Here is a 17,143-nt window from a genome sequence, read left to right as displayed (position 1 = left end):
TACATCATGAATTCAGCAAAATACTATAAAATAGATTATATCTTTATTTGTGCCCTGACTTTAATTTAATTATTTAACATTATTTTGTAGTTTCCCCATTGTTGTACATGGTTTATAAATATCCAACTAATATAATATAAAATGCTATATAGCTAATCAAGTATCAAATGTTACCTGCAACATGAAAGGTGCACAAACCTTTTTCCTGAATTATTCTTCACAGGAACTGTATCAGTGCTGTTGTCATTGATCACAAATAAATAAGTAATTTTTATTCCCCATAAACTTATATTGTGTATTATGTTGTATAATGTATTTTCCGCGATTGTGGTGAACATCAGCTAATTTTTTTGGTCTTCTTCCAACAGGCTTATTTCCATAAGGGTTTACAGCTTAGCAATTATTTTATTTCTTAATATTGTATGTGTGTACATCATGTGACATCACAGACGTGAGGCCAGAACAGAAACAAACCCAGCAGCCCTTTGTGTCCTGACAGGAGGCTCCTCCCAGCTTTGAATTCCTCACCAGATGCTGAAGGCAAAACCTTTTCCTCCTCTGCATTCCTTTAAATTGTAGTTGTCTGCACGTGCACATCAGCTTCCTATCTCTGAGGGTTTGTGACCAGCTGGTCATTTTATTTTATTTTCTTCTTACTTTTTACGTCAGACCCCTCCCCTTCCCTGGCCATTGTGTTGTCAGGATTATTATCACTGAGCAATGCAACAGGAAAATGGACCATGGGTTACAGTGCATACCCTATAACTGACTGGAATTAGAGAAGAGGATTAAATAACATTGCAAAGCACACTAAGGCCCACTGCTGAAGAGCTGGACCCTGGGGCTTGCGTTACACTGACCTGTAGTCCCCACTTTGTTTCCATTTGCATTATCAAGGGTTATATTGCTCACCAGACCTGAACTTGACTTGAACTTGGTCAGATATCAAGGCATGTGTCTCTCAGAATTGAATGAATAAGCTGTTTAGGCTCCACAAGGCAGAATGAGGCAGAGAATTAAATAAGTTAACATATGTGAAAGCCTGAGGTACCACTTCACAACCAGTCTGTGGCTTTCACAGTAGACCCCATTTTGATATACCCGTTGATTATTCATAGTTCGCCATAGCTGTGAATTTGGTCTGTCTGATGTCATGTTACGTCAATACCAATGCTAAGGGATGCAGTTCATTTAAGCTTGCATTCAGAAAATCATTTAAAATTAGGCAGTGTCACCTCTGGAAAATAAAATGAAATTAACTTAAGCCTGTGTATACTAGTGAATTGATCTTTTCAGGAAATGTATACTCAATAACTAATGTTGGTACTGAATTGGCCACTCTATATGTGAAATTGGCCACCTCCAATTGGTCCAGAAGACCAATGAGATGTAAATTACCAATGGGTTCAATGTGTTGCTGGGAGCTATTTAAGCTCCTTACAGTCTCAAGGGACTCCTTGCTTGCTTTGCCTTTACAAGCTTGTTTCTAGCTTGTAAAACTTTCTTCTTCTTCTTCTTCTTCTTCTTCAAATTGTCTGAGTTTCTGGAGCCAATGCAATCACTGCCTTGGAGTGTTGCCAAAGACCCAAAAGGCTGGAACAGCATTTACATCGCATCAGAAGTTTGTGACTATTTATTCAATTTAATATGCAGATTACCACATTGTTGTTCCCACAGAGCCTGTTGGGCATGTCACATCTAGTTGTGTTTGATTGAGAATTCCACAACTGGTTGACCTTTTCTTTGTAACACTGATAACCCCAGTTGCATATTTTGCTAAAATAATAAATACGAGGATGATTAACAAAGAATAAAGCAGCAGGAAGAAGGTTCTCTCAGTTCTGGAGTTCTGACATATCCAGCAAATCAGTCACTCCTTCTCCGGCACACAAACAAAGTACATCCCTACTAGGTGATTCTGATCTTCCTGCAACAGCTTGTTTTTTCACATGGAAACAAGGTGCCCAGTTTCCGTGTTAGCAGTCTTACAGAGAGTCCCAATCCATACCGAATGAATGCAACAGGGCTGGAACTCAAAAAGTAAAATGGCCTGATAAATGTTCCTTCAAATGCAGGCATAGACACTGTTTGCAATTGGGGCTTCTACTACGGGTTGCCCAGAACTGCTTTTAATTCCCTTAATAGAATAAAGTAATAACTGTTTTAGTTCTTTGCCCTGACCTAACTGGATACATATTGTGCCAATTTGTATTACATTAGTATTTCTGTGAATATCTAGTTTCCCAATTAGTATTTCTCACGCTATTGAGCAGGAAATGACATACAAGCATTTGGAAAGATACCTAAAGCTTGGTAGTTATTTTGAAATACATTTCAGAGGGACTGAGGCAACATGACAAGTTAACCACACTGGGCACTGGACTTTGCAATGATATTTAAGCCTGAGTGGACACTTGGCAGACATGGCAAATGACACTGAATAATTGTGTTGATGTGTCATAAGTCTATGTTTTTGTCCTCCACACCTTTGCTCTGTCTGCTGCCAAGCCTACGCAGGTGATTTCACACTGCCTTGAGTTTGAACATGGGACATGTCTATCTATTATTATTTTGTGGTCCATATTATTTAGTATGTAATTTAGATTACAGCAGACCATTAGACCTACTCCACAAAATCTGCAAATTGAATGAAAATCCATTGACACAAATGTAGGCTACAATCAGAAAAACTGAAAGATCTAAAATTACATGTATGCTTGCTATCATGAATAGAAATAAAGTTGTATATACTTTATGATGACCAAAGGAAAGAAGGAGTTGCAATTGATCATGGCTACCCTGGAAACTACATGACTCCTTCCAGAAAATAAGCTTATTTATGCTTCAGACTAGTATGTGCTATATAGAGGCGTGTCAGCATATGGTTCACTTAGTCACCAAGTTGCCAAACTATTGCAAGAGGTTTCGGCATATCCTGTCAATGCATGTAAGAATGGCCCTTCTAACAAACTGTCTATTCATTTTAACAATGCTTCAGTGTCTTTCTGGGCATGGCCTGGTGTCACTGTGGTATTAAGAATGAGATGTTAGATGATGTAACATTTCTGCACTCTTACTACTGGGTATAGTTGAGCATAGCACTAAAACATTTGTCTGATTTTGTGCTCAAGTATTTCAGGAAAATTGAAATTTGGTGTCAGAGGTGGGAAGTCCAGGGGTCAGAAAGTAAAAGTTCTGCCATGTGGTTCTTCCACCCATGAATTCAGTTCTACCCCCTGGCTGAAGAATTAGGCTAATTTGCAAATCCAGTTGAATGGAACAAAATACTAGGGAAGACTTTAACTTTCTGGACCTGGATTTCTTCTCTCTGTTTGGCATGGAGGTAGCGACTAGACTCATCTATTATTTGTGCGAACCTACAGGGCTTCTGTCTGTCTGTCTGTCTGTCCATCCCAGAGATGTGGAGAAGCAGTACCTCTTGTTACCGAGTGCACTGTGGGAGTATACTGTCCTTATTGCTGCGCCCTTAGCCTCCTTCACCCCCAGCTTTTCTTCTCATTTGAAAGGATTGACAGAGATGAAAAGGAGTTCAATTCTCTACTCCTTTGGAAATACAGTACACGCACCACACAACATACATGCACACACAGCACATGACATGAACATGCGGCTACAGAAGCCTGTAAAGCAAACACTCCTGCATCTCTCCCCAGCAACATCCTCACTCATTGTACAGTAACACACGTGTGTAAAACTGCCAGCAAAGCAGAACCTACATGTCTCGAGTTGGTGCGAAAAACAAAAAACATCCAGTGAGCAGCAGTTCTGTGGGCAGGAATGTGTTGATAATGAGAGAGGTCAGAGAAGGTCCAGACTGGCCGAAGCTGACAGGAAGGTAACAGTAACAGAAATTTGTGGCCAGCTTGAGTGCACGTTGTCATGAAAGCAAAAGGGGTACATACCAAATACTAAGAAATTCTGGAATTCATGTACATTTTTCACAGATTCAACTTTTCACTCAAATTGTTATGCTGATAACATGATTTGTAATGAAAACAAATTGTATTAAATTAGAAAAGAGTGCAAAACATTAACATTTTCACTAGCGGTCTCAGACTTTTGGACCTCACTGTATATGTTTGTGTTTTGCTTATTTCTGGAGGCACTGCAGCTCTGCTTCTCATAAATGAGGACTCCAAAAATACCAATAAATCAATAAAAATAGCGTATTTTGGTGAAAACAGCGCTGTGCTTCCGCCTCGTGTCAAAGCCTGAAATTGGGGGTAGGAGAAGTGACTTTCCACAATGGCAGCAGCAGCATTAGCATTTGAATCCTGGACATGTGCCAGGCTGCAAAGTTCTTGTTTTGGCTTGCGTGCCTGTAATTACTGCACCCCCCCACCCTCCCCACACACACACACACCACCACTCCACTCCAACCCCGTCCCATGAAAACTAGGCTCGCGTGAGGACGTCATGTTGTTGAACATACGCCGAGGAGACCTCGGGGATGTGTGAGAGGGAGAGCACTGATGAATTTGCGTTGGGGTTCCAGCCCAATCTGTTTCTGAGAACCCTGCATGCATAAGAGTAGCACACCCTCACCTTCTCAGGGAATCTGCATTCAGGCTGCCTCTTTTAGGCTCTCATGTTTGACTTGTATCATAATTCGCAGTCCTGCTTGAGCATCAACTAAAATTTGACATGCTGTTTTTCTGTTTTCCAGCCTGGCGTAGAGTATTCAGAACCTCTTATCCCCTGAAGTCTTGGAGGAGAAGTGGAATGACACTCAGATAGAGAATTAAGGAATCGCACATGGTTCAGGTCCAAAAAAACAAAACAGAAAATGCAGTGTCCATGGCAACTGCCAGCCTGAATAGGTCTGCAGTAACAAACCCCCTCCAGTCCGCTGTGCTCATAAAGATGCAGACCCAGCCAAAGCAATACTCCGGGTGGGCAGTAGAGAGCGCGGGGGTGGCTGGGGTTTCACACAGCAGACCACCCACCAGTATTGTCTTATTTTGACAGAAGTGCTGTCGGATCCCTGTGGAGATTGCAGGGAGTGCATAAAGGGTCCCTGCATTTTACAAGCACCACTTTCACATGAAAAACTTTCCCTTTTCCTCACTTGTCACTCCACTGGCTAAAGCTCTCCGCATACATTCTCTGCCTCATAATTGTGCTAATTGTGCAAAAGATTTTCTTTCTTTGATAAGACCTGAATGTTGAAGACAGGACACATTTAGCGTTAGCTAAGTGCACATTGGATAAATTGCGCCCTGCGTTCTCAGGGCAGTGCATCATACATGCAGGTGTGTTCGGGGCCGGCCGGTGTTTGCACCACTTGTTTGTCATGGCAGGAAAGTCTTCCATCTAAAAAATGTATGAATGATAAAGGGGGCACAGCGAAGGCTAAAGCTAACCGGGGCGCAACCCTGTAATTATATCACTTCCTGTGAGAGGCCAGGTCTGTATGCTCGCATGTGTGAGCATGCGTGTGTGCGTGCTTGTGTTTGTGCGAGAGCGAGTGGGGCAGTCCGTTTGCTACCCTGTCTGGTGTTTTGGATACCCAGCTGCCAGGGGTAGGACTGGACTCATGGCTCCCTCTGGTCATTCTGGGATGGGAAGATAGAGAGGGTGGAGGGCTGGATGGGTGGAGGTGTGCCCGGGGAGCACCTCCTGTCTTTTACCGCTCTCCTCCGTCTCCACTTCACAGTGCTGTCAGCGGTGAGGTGTCTATAGCAACATGGACCACAGGAAGCTCCTGCATCATGTGACTCGGTGATGTGCCTGTCTCCCCCCTCCTAATAGACCACAGAAACAGGTGACGTCATAGGCCCAGATAACAAGACTGACAGCTCATTGCCTCCAGGTTTAAGGCTGAGAGGCCAGTCTAAGGCAATCTGAACTGGTTAGCGGTAGGGTGTCCCCAGAGCTCTGTAGTAACTTAATGCTGACCTGAAAGCATTAGCCAATTCATCACTGTCAAGCAACACAGCATTGTACTTGATTATCCAGCAACAGAGAGAAAAAAACTAAATGAAACATATGCAAGCATTTTGAAATGGAGTGATTTTTGGAGCTGAAAGCCCTGAGCTGAATTCAAACACAGATGTGACTTGGAAAAGAATAATCGTTGCAAAAATAACTTCCTGGGGTATTAATAGAAGGGAGGAAGAGAGACAAAAACACAGAAAGCAGAAGAGAAACCCGACAATGTATTTGTGCGTAAACACAAACGCGCTACGCTGAGCGTACTGGATTGGGAGAGGTTGAATGCTGAGACTGTGTCACTGACAGAGGAATGCAGATTATTTTGAACGTGCAGACATGGCACGAACAAAACAGGATGTTCAGAAAAACAAAAAAATGACCAGGGTCTTCATGCAGCCAGCGTATCAGTTTTCAGGCCAGAGCGAGGGAGTGGTCGAGCTCCCCCCCAGAAAAATAAGAAATACTCTCAATAGAACGTTATCTCATAATGGGACTGCAAGCCTCCCCCTGCAGTGGGCCAAACACACACAGCTGTTTCTGATTGGTGACTGAGTCGACGGCTGACCTACATTCAGCTGTGCATCTTTGAACCTGCAGCCCCGGCAGGCTGTGGCCCTGGAGAGGGGCGGCCCTCCGGTGCTGTTTCCTCTGGGGTAATATCCACGGCCCCACAAGGGCAGCTGCACTCCATGTTTCTCCTCCAGTTCTCTCCCTCCAGACTTATTTATTTATTTTTACATTGTTTTGTCTGCATTGTCAGTCTGTAAATTGCCCTCTGACTGAACGAACACACGGACATCTCTGTCAACAGGGAGTGAGCGACTGTGAGAGGAAGAACAGTTCCTATGGATCTTCTAACAATGCCCTGCTTCTCCTCTCTACCGTCAGGCTTTGGCCTCAGTCCAGTCACTTATTTTTCTCTTTTCTTTTTTCTTTTCCTTGCTCTTTTATCTACTCCTAGCTCCACCCACCCACCAGGAGAGGCTAGAAAAAGAGGAGAAAAATCAGCAATTGGAATGAGCCCTTTGTAAAAATTCTGTCTCCCCACCGGGCGTGGTCATATGGAAGGATCGAGAATTGGGTCACTGTGTCCCAGGTCTGCCCAACTAAAATAAGTGACAAAAAAAAGTGAGTGAACATGCAAGCAGGCCCAGGTCCTTGACTACACTGCCCAGGAATTCAGTCTGACGTGAGAGTCACACGAAAAAAACTTCTGCGGTGGGGTGGGTGGGGTTGAAGAAGTGGCGTGTTTCGGAAGTTTAGGAGGAGTAACAGTTGTGTGGAACGTGTTTTATCTTTGCATACACGGGTGTGACACCGTGGGCTCTGCGGTTACATGTTTCCTTTGCTACCTTTAATGGATAAGGGCAGAGCCCTCATTGGTATTACTAGTGAAAGGGGATTTCAGGACACGATTATATGAAGCGAATGGAGTCACAGTCTTCCATGTCCGTGCGTTCTTTCTGACCGCAGGATAGGACGCTTAAGGCAGCTGAACAAATGTAATTGGTGTAAAGCCATGAATCCGCCCTCGTGTACGAGCTGTAGCATTGTACACGTTGTAGCTATAATCAGGCTTCTCTGGATGCAGCTGACAGGCCCTCAGGTCTTTTGAGGGATAGTATGACGCTGAATGATGGCAACGTACAAACTGTTTGTCTAGAACAGTTCTGCAGTCACACTCGGGTTCTACAGGTTTAGCTCTCTGTGGACACACAAAAATGTTTTGCGTCAGCACTACTTTGGAAGGTGGAGATGAGGGTGGGGCTGACCCTCCAGCTCTGTGTCTCTGTGTACCCGCCTGCCCCCCCGTCACATTTCCACATTTTGAATCGGTTTGGAGTGCTGCTATACAGTAGCTTGACTGAACTCATAGCCCCTGTGCAAAACTCAGAGATGAGGTTTAATAAAAGAAACAGTCTCAGAACCTCCAACCCCCTTTTGAAATGGGGATTCTATCACCATTAGCCATTATTGTGCATATGGTACAGTGGGGTGTAAAAATTGGGACACCCCTGGTTTAAATGTCTGTTACAATGAATCTGTATGTGATCAAAAATAAAGCTGAAATCTAAACATGAGACCTTTCTGCTAATTGTACAGCAATTCTTTACTGTTTAGAAATGATAAAAAAGTAAAAGGGCCCTGTGCAAAAGTTTGGGACCCATTTTGGTTATTCTGTTACTTTTTAAAAAGATGAGTACTAATCCGGGTGATTTAAATGGTAAATGGTTGGCATTTAAAAAGCGCCTTTATCCAAAGTGCTGTACAATTGATGCTTCTCATTCACCCATTCATACACACACTCACACACCAACTGCGATTGGCTGCCATGCAAGGTGCCGACCAGCTCGTCAGGAGCATTTTGGGGGTTAGGTGTCTTGCTCAGGGACACTTCGACACAGCCCGGGCGGGAGACCGAACCGGCAACCCTCCGACTGTCAGACGACTGCTCTTACTGCCTGAGCCATGTCGCCCCCACAGCTTCAATGAATCGAGTATAATTATAATTTTTTATTCTGTAACTCCATGCCTTCTAAAGTATCCAACTGCAGTGGCATTTCTGACTGGTGTTAACAATCATGGGTTCCTCCAAACAGTTGTCAGAATCAAGAAGGTAAATTTCCACCAAGAAGGAGAAGGCTACAAAAAAACATTGTCAGAAAATGGAAGATAAATGGAACAGTTGAAGTCAAGGCAAGGTCTGGAAGACTAAGAAAAATTTGAGAGCTGGTGAGAAATGTTCAAATCACTGCAAATGAGCTACAAAAAAGAGAAGTAGGCACAGATCTAGCTGTTAACAGGACAACAATGCAACATATTTAAGCAACGAAGACCTACATGGCAGAGATGTCAGAAAGAAGCCTTTCCTACGACCTCAATACAAAATTAAGGGTCTGGAGTATGCAAAAGAAACCCTTGAGAAGTCTGAAGCCTTTTGGAACAATGTGCTGTGGACTGACAAAACCAAAATTAAACTTTTTGGCCACCACCGAAGAAGGTACAGTATGTTAGCAAAAAAAGGGTGAAGCCTTTGTAGAGGAAAACTCTGTGGCAACTGTTAAGCTTGGAGGTGGATCCATTATGCGTTGGGGTTGTGTGGCAGCTGGGCCACAGTAAATATTGTGTGAATGGAAGGAAGAATGGATTGCATGGAATTCTAGAGGTTAATGTTTGAATGTCAGTCGAGACATTGAAATTAAAGAGAGGTTGGGTATTGCAGCAAGATAATGATCCAAGGCATACCTCGAAATCAACAATGTAAAAGGCTTTTTGACCAGAGGTGTTCATATTTTTGCACACCACTGTATGTGTGTGTGTGTGTGTGTGTGTGTGATTAGGGGGAGCAGGGTCAGAGGTGAAATTTACGAGAGTGAGCATACTTCGGAATGTAATGGGGCAGCATAAGGAAGTGATTAAACCTCACATTTATAACTGAAAACACACACATGACTGCAGCGAGACAGCTGACAGCTGAGCAGTACCGTGAACTTATCCAAGGATTAGTTGGGGGAGGCTGTGCAGAGGAGAGCATGGACAGCCAGTATCTATTTTTCATCACTTCTGCAGGGTTTGAGTTGGGGTTTTATCTGAATCTAGCACAGGACGGCGCACACTGGCGGAAAAGCAACATGAACAACCCGCATGAGACTTCCACACGTCCTGCCAGAACTTGTCACAAGACCTGAGCCTGGCTCCAGGAGGCCAAGCTGTTTGCGTGTAGTTCAGTTCATAGGCAGGGGCTGTTATTGTAGCCCAGCAACTTGGGAGGAAATGATGGTGGTGGGGGCTGGGGGCGGGATTCTGGATCGTGTGTTACTCCCTTTGGAGATGCATGCTGTTAAGATCAGCCTTGCGTGTGTGTGTGTGTGTGTGTGTGTGTGTGTGTGTGTGTGTGTGTGTGAGTGTGTATATGCATGTGCCTGTGTATGTATGTGTGTGTGTTTCTGTGTGTGCATGCACCCGTGTGTGTGTGTGTGTATCTAAAATTTTGGACTGAGAATAGATAAACGCAAGGAGCAGAAGCAACTATGTGCAGTGGATTTCAAGCAGGGTAGGGATGGCCCTTTACCAAATAATCATCATGTACCACAACATTCAGATGTTGATCAGGAAATAATTATCAATTCAATTTCCAAAAATAGCCTGAATACTTGGATGATGGTCTCAAATGCCTGGCTTTCCAATTTTTGTTTCATAATCACAGCTCGACAAAGAATTTGCTTGATATGACCACTTTCCCATTTCCAGTGGAGAAAAATGAATTAGAAGTGAGTTTGTGGTCCAACATTTACCATTTTCTGATATTGCGAGTAATAGTCTACTATTATTAATAATGGTAGAGAATCATATACTCCATTATTTTCACATCCAATGGGTTCAAAGTGATGAAATGTTCAGAATAGTTTCCGAGGCAGAATTTCTATTATAAAGAGCAGAGTTTAATATTCAGTTACAATAGATCATCTGTGGCAGTCAGTACCCCAGCAGGAAGAGATGTGGAAGTTATAATAATTGCATATGGCGATAACCTTGCTGGTCAGGAAATGGCACTACTATGAGTGAAATGACAGGCGGCTTTAGGAGCAAACAGTGTTTCTTAATAAAGGAAACGATGAATGCTATGAATTTTTTTTTTTCATTCAACTGACATGGAAATGGGGTTATATGTTTTTTTTTACATTATTTTACATGTTTGTCAGTTTTGCATTCAAAACTCTTGAAAAAATAAGATAATCAGAAGAGGCTGTAAAAATAAATAACAGACCTTTATTTTTATGCACCAAAATATGGGGGAAACCATATTCTTGAAAAAGAGTCAAAACATCCAAAATCTCAACAGCTGTGAGCTGACAGAAAACAAATCATGATAGATGAAGTAGAGTCGAGCACTATTCTTTCTTGCTCAGGGAAGAAACTTAATGAAAGAATATAAACATATAGTTTAGTCCATATTTTGGAGCATGTAGTGTCACTCAATTTTAGGGTTGCAAAGATAGCAAATCCAGGTAACATTTGGTAATTTTCCAGAATCTCATGACAATATACAAATTGAATGACACATTGAGGAGGATTGTCCAGATTTTCCAGAAAAGATTAAGCTAGTTTGATTGAGATAATGAACCTACTCTAGGTCAAGCAAGTCAATTTAAAAGTCCCATGTATTTCAGTCAGAAGATGCTGTTAGTAATTTGATGTCTTAGATTGAGGGCACAGAGTGTTGCAGTGTCACTGTTACATAATTTGTGTAATTTATGTTTCCTTATTTAATATGCTTTTTGTTGAAGTGTATTTGAAAAAAACAAACAGACATACAAATGTGTTCACATTGTCTTAAACTAACATGATTGTGGCCATTACTTAAAACCCATGGTTTCTCCCTAACATTGTGCACAAAATATTTTCAGTGACTCCACAAATATGTCCAATACATAAAAAACGTACAATTTATGAAAAATATTGTTAACAGAATAAATTCCCAAAATTATCTCACAATTCCCCAAAATACTTAAAAGCTGTGACAATTGTTTGGGAAGAGGGACTGTTTGTTAATGGAGGGGCAGTGCCTTACTGGAGTGCCAAGGCTTTCCCTGCAGGCCCAGAGAGGAATGAAATATTGGATGATCGGAATCTGGTGGAAACTCTGCATACTGTACTGTGTACTGGGTGTGGCACTGCTGATGATACATGGGCAGCTTGTAGCGTAGTGGTTAAGGTAATAGCAATAACAACTGAACAATCCCCTTTCATCCCCCTTACAGCCCTACACTGAACACCCTCTCCCCAACACAGCTCTGAGATTAATCAACTGTTACAGCCTAATGTGAGCATGCATGCCTGTATATGCCTACAACCTAATTATTTGCTTACAGCCTAACTTACATTGTTGTAAGTCCGATTTAAGCATGATTATCTGGCTCCTTCTCTGATTTCCTCCATTCCAAATGATATCAAGCTGACAATAGTTGCCTGGCATTATTGTTAAATGGCTTAATCATAGAGATGGTTCTTCAGGCAGTTTCAGTGAGCAGCAGCTCTTCTGGTTGTAGTTTTAAAGTTAATGTCCCACTGTTACGGAACACTGACATCCCATAAATCTGATATGGCTCATAATGGATATGATACTGTCATGTTTAATGCTGATTCTCAAACAAAACACAGTGATGGTCCTTTTAAAGCACTGAGTGCTGTGCAGAGTGGGTTACTCAGACTGTGGTTCAGCACAGGCTAAAGTTCATGCAAGGTGATTGTGATAAATCAGATGTTGAAATGAGATCAACAGAATGTTACGTGCATTTAAAATTTGGCTCCCACATCCATTGTCATTGCTTATAATGCCCATAATTTATCATCCTTTTTGTGGTCCATTTTGTTTTTGACAAAATGTCTGTCTTGCAGATTGCATTTCTATGCTTTTGCACTAAGGCTAGTGTTTCTGAGGCCTATTAGAAACACTTGTAGTCCTCTGTCATTACGCCATCAATGTAAGTACTTTCTAACTCTGTTTGAAAGACAAAGCAAGGCTTTTCTTCTATTTCTGGTGCACAATAGGGAAGCTAAATTTCATGGGTAGGCTATACGCTGTCCTGGTTTGTAATGTTTCCTGATCTCACTGTGCTCTTTGCGCTGGTGCCCTTTGGTAAAGTCGCAGAGTAGCGGACGTGTTGTGAGGTCACGTAGATACACCAGATTGCTCGCATGTCCTGACTGGGTTACAGTCCCAGGACTTAAATGTGCTATGCTGTGTTAATCAACAGCTCGTGCTTTCCCCAAGTATCCACTCAGCACTTGGCGAACAGCGTACCTCACAGTCTACGACAACACACGGTCCACATGCCATCCAAAGCTCCTGCAAAACAGGTTTGTTGCAAATAGCCTCATTAATATCCGAGGGTGTGGCTCATTGTAGCGATTCACAGCGAGACGTCCTGCGTCTGGCGACGGCTTTTATTCACGTTTCATTAAAGAAAACAATGGATTACTTTTGTGTTTGCTGTGGCTTAAGTCGTCATGAGGTCTTTGCTGTGATTCACATACAAAGATCACCCCATACACAGGACCGCCTCATCATGTTATTTGGTCGGAGTTTCGACTACGAAGTTGTACTTTCCAGACGTTTGTTCTCGGAATGTTCAAGGGGCCCTCGTACTCCGCTGAGGCGGAAACAGCTGACGATAGTAGTGGTCGAACCACAGGCAGGTTTGGAAGCCACATTGAACACCAACAATAATCAGCAGGAAGGATAGAGAAAGGAGAGCATGGTATACCTCATTATTACCGCTCCTGCCTCAGACTACACTGCGCGGTGAGCCAGAGCACGGACAGGATAATACGGGTTTGGCTGATGTGCGTCACACTACCATAGACGATTCATGGCGTGCAAACGTTATACATTCACGAGACTCCACTGCCTGCCTCCGTTGGCAATAAAATCATTGTAACACAGGCGATAAAGTAATAAACCGTTAAGATGTTTTTTTGTGTGGCAATTTTAGGCCTATTTTATATGACAAAAGTTGCTTGTTATGCAAAGTTTTTTTCTCTCTGAACATGTATTTTAGTGAATATAATCTGTAACAAAACACAAACGTGCATTTATTATTTGCTTTAATTTTAATTGCAACACAGATTAAATTGCAAATAACAAGAAAACAATTAGCTACACAACACACACTGCATCCATGAATAAAATAAGTAGGCCTACCTCACGGTGATAGTCTAGATGTTAGCTAATTAAAATTATTGGCAATAAATGCAAACATATAACAAATAAAGAGTAAAATAAATAAATAATTAAGTGACATCTGAATATATAGAAAACGAATAATATCAAGGAATCTGTTCTATCAAAATTCTTTAGAAAACGTCTATACACTGTTGCAACAAGTCTCAAAGAGTCCATTAAATTTCATATCAAAGAAAGTCATTGAGTTTCTGTATATTCTTTTGGTTTTTTTGCTTGTGAATAATGGATTTAGCTAGAAGTACAATTCAAGTAGTAATTTTCTGAATTGTTTGATTACTCTGATGAAATTAGCAGACTATGTTTTTCAAATTTAATTGGATGGAGGGAAATACTGTGTACGAGGCATAGTCGTTCCAACAGTGCATTACATAGCCGCAGCTGTAGAACACCACCAAAGTGCCATCAATATCACAACATGTAGTTAATATAGTTAGATGGATATAAATGTATGTCATGAATAATCTTAAAGTGTATTTATTTGGAATACAAAGTGTGTAAGGTAATGCTAATCACCAGACAATTCCCCAGTCAATATTGGGAATAAAGTATTTTAAAAAAACCCCAAGAAAACCTTGGAGATATATATATATATATATATATATATATATATATATATATATATATATATATATATATTTTTTTTTTTTTTTTTCATAGCCTAGTGCCTAATGCAGCTATGTGCTTATTACATGACTTTGGATTTAAAAAATCTATCTGTTTTTAATTCCACTAGTTCCAATCTTTGTAGTCCTACGACATCGGAGGCTCAAACAACTTTTCCGACCGTCTAGTGACATCTTGCGTCCACAGTTTGCGTTGCAACATATCCTCAGATGAATCCAGTGAGACCGGTCCGCCGTGGAGAACATGCTGATGCTGCTGTAGAGAGAGCGATGCAGCAGGCTGCAGTCGAGTGTTACCCACACACCCCGCAGCAAAGAGGACAGGCTGGTGGCAAACATCTGAGCCAATAATAACTGAAAATATTTTGGTTTTATCGATTTTTTTTTTTTGTATTTAAAATATGTCCTGTGATTTTAAAATGCAATAAAATATTTTGTGAAACAGCACAGAAAATGTTTGAAACAAATCTATTTTTTAATAGTAACCTGAAAATAACAATATGAATTAGCCTAGTGCAGGTATCATACCATGTGCATGAAAAGTGCGTGTTAATGGATGACATTCAGAAGGAATTGTCTGTAACACATGCTGTATCGAGTGTATCGAGTGATAACCACTTCCCTATGTACAATTTTATTGACAAAAATAATCCAAATAAAATTTAATGGGGATTTGTTTAGATAAGTAGATACATTCGTGAGATAAGTATTCTTAAACGAAAATAAATATCCATAAACCAGTTTATTTAATTCTGTCACAGTTGCTGCAACAGAGGTGGTGCAACAATGTGCTTTCGCCATCATATTTCAATGTGGACATAAAAGCTGCGCAATTGCGATTTTTTTTGCCAGACAAAGTGCTGCGTTATTTCTTTAGACTACCTATTTATTTTAGTGTTACAAATTGATAGCACTGGTTCTAAAACAATGTCGCTTATTAAGAAAACTATTAACGGTCGCCTCCGCATGGTATCGGAACTTTAGATGTTTCCAGATACAGATCTCAGCATCCCATTTTCTTATGGGTAAAGCAAACCCGGTTCATATCTTGTTCACATCTACAGATTTTTTTTTCGTTTTTAAAATGATATTTAAGCGGTACGTTAAAATGCGCTAGAAATGTATAGGAAGTGCTCAAGCCAAGACGATGCTCCTAAAGCCTTGACCTCTGCCTACAGCATGACCTTGCTCGAGACTCTCCCTTTCCCCAGTCTCCTGGCCTTATGGATCAGGGGTATTTTCGGGCTGCGGGGGGGTTCATGCAATGAACAACAACAAAAAAAACCACACACATCTGAGTACACGTGAATTATATCTGTTTCCAAAGGGACACGATGAAATCTAGTCGTTAGGAGCACATTAATAAATTGCATATATCAACAAATCTCACTTCGAAGCATCTTATTGCCGTTTTTACGGCTGTTGCTAGGATGAGGCGCATCCAATCAGCAGCGGGGCTTTCATTTCGCTCCCAGTTAGGGGGCTGGAATAAATGACATCATTAATTCAACTCCCAACCCTCGGAGAAAAAATAACTATGATTGCTTATCTGTTATAACGATAAGCACTCTTTGGGCGAGAATGGTCAGACTCTCTTGAATTGGAATGGTTTCCTTCCCAATCAATATAACCTTTGCCATTTCTGGATTGGCCACGGTTCCTTCATCGGTGTGGGGTTCGGGGAGGGGCGTCCTGTCCTGACGGGAATGGCGGATGGGTTGGCCGAGCATCTGGGGCGATGGAGAGATGGGGGCTTAAGAGAATAATGTCGAATTATTACATTTACGTTCCGAGAAGTGTTCTGTTTATCGTCATGGATTTGGAAAATACTCTGGCGTTCTGCTTGGGACTAAAAGCGGAGGAGGTACGTATGTATATTTTCAATTTTCCATTAGCATGAACAATTAATATTGCCAATGAGTTATGATAACATCTTACCGGCATTTATCTCTTCAGAATAAGGCAACATGAAACCACTAGGGATATATACCTATAATAAGTTTATTCAGCATTATCTACGTCCATAGATCGTTTACTAGTGTATCCCACATATACAGTAGTTTCTCAGTTTAGACCTCTGTCATTAACAAAATGCATGCAACAAATGTAATTTGAAATTGAGGTATCAAACATCTGTTGCAAAGCTAGCTATATTGAATTCAAACGCGATTTACTAATACGTTCACGGTGGCATATACTCAAGCACGTGTGCAAAAGGATATGGTTGATTTTTACAGGTTACCTTTTTGGGCAATGCGAAAGGTTATATGTTGCATTTATGCAAAATTTTGGCTACAAATCTTGCTATTTAAGAATCCTGTTGCGTAATTTGGAAAGTTGCTGGCTTCTTCAAGCAAGTCGTTTTGGCAGTGGAATTGCACCAATGCAGCAAAGCTTAAATTGGTAGCCAACTATGACAAAGATGTTTCTCTGAATGTCCACACTTGAACTTTCAGAAGGGATTCTTAACCTCTGAATAAATCGACGTATTACTTGTTTACTGGAATAACTATTTTATGGTATGTGTCATATCAAGCAATATTTCAATATGGCCACAAATATACTTTGAATTATTGACATGCATGCATATGCTGAATAACAAGTAGCTCAAAATCTCAAAAGAATAAAAAATATTTTCATAGGACTTTTCCTATTAAATAAGATTATGTGCAGAGTAGAATTGAACAGTGGAACTATGACTGGGCTACAATACAATAAAAGAAGACATATCCAAAATGAACATTCCTTACAGTGTTGCAAAGCAGCGAAACACTGGGTATACTGCATGAATGACAGTATGGCTTTCAGAACAAGCTTC

The sequence above is a fragment of the Conger conger genome, chromosome 6 (genome assembly GCF_963514075.1).
Source record: "Conger conger chromosome 6, fConCon1.1, whole genome shotgun sequence".
NCBI lineage: Eukaryota > Metazoa > Chordata > Actinopteri > Anguilliformes > Congridae > Conger > Conger conger.
The sequence above is the reverse complement of the archived record's forward strand: the minus strand, read 5'-3'. Positions refer to the sequence as shown.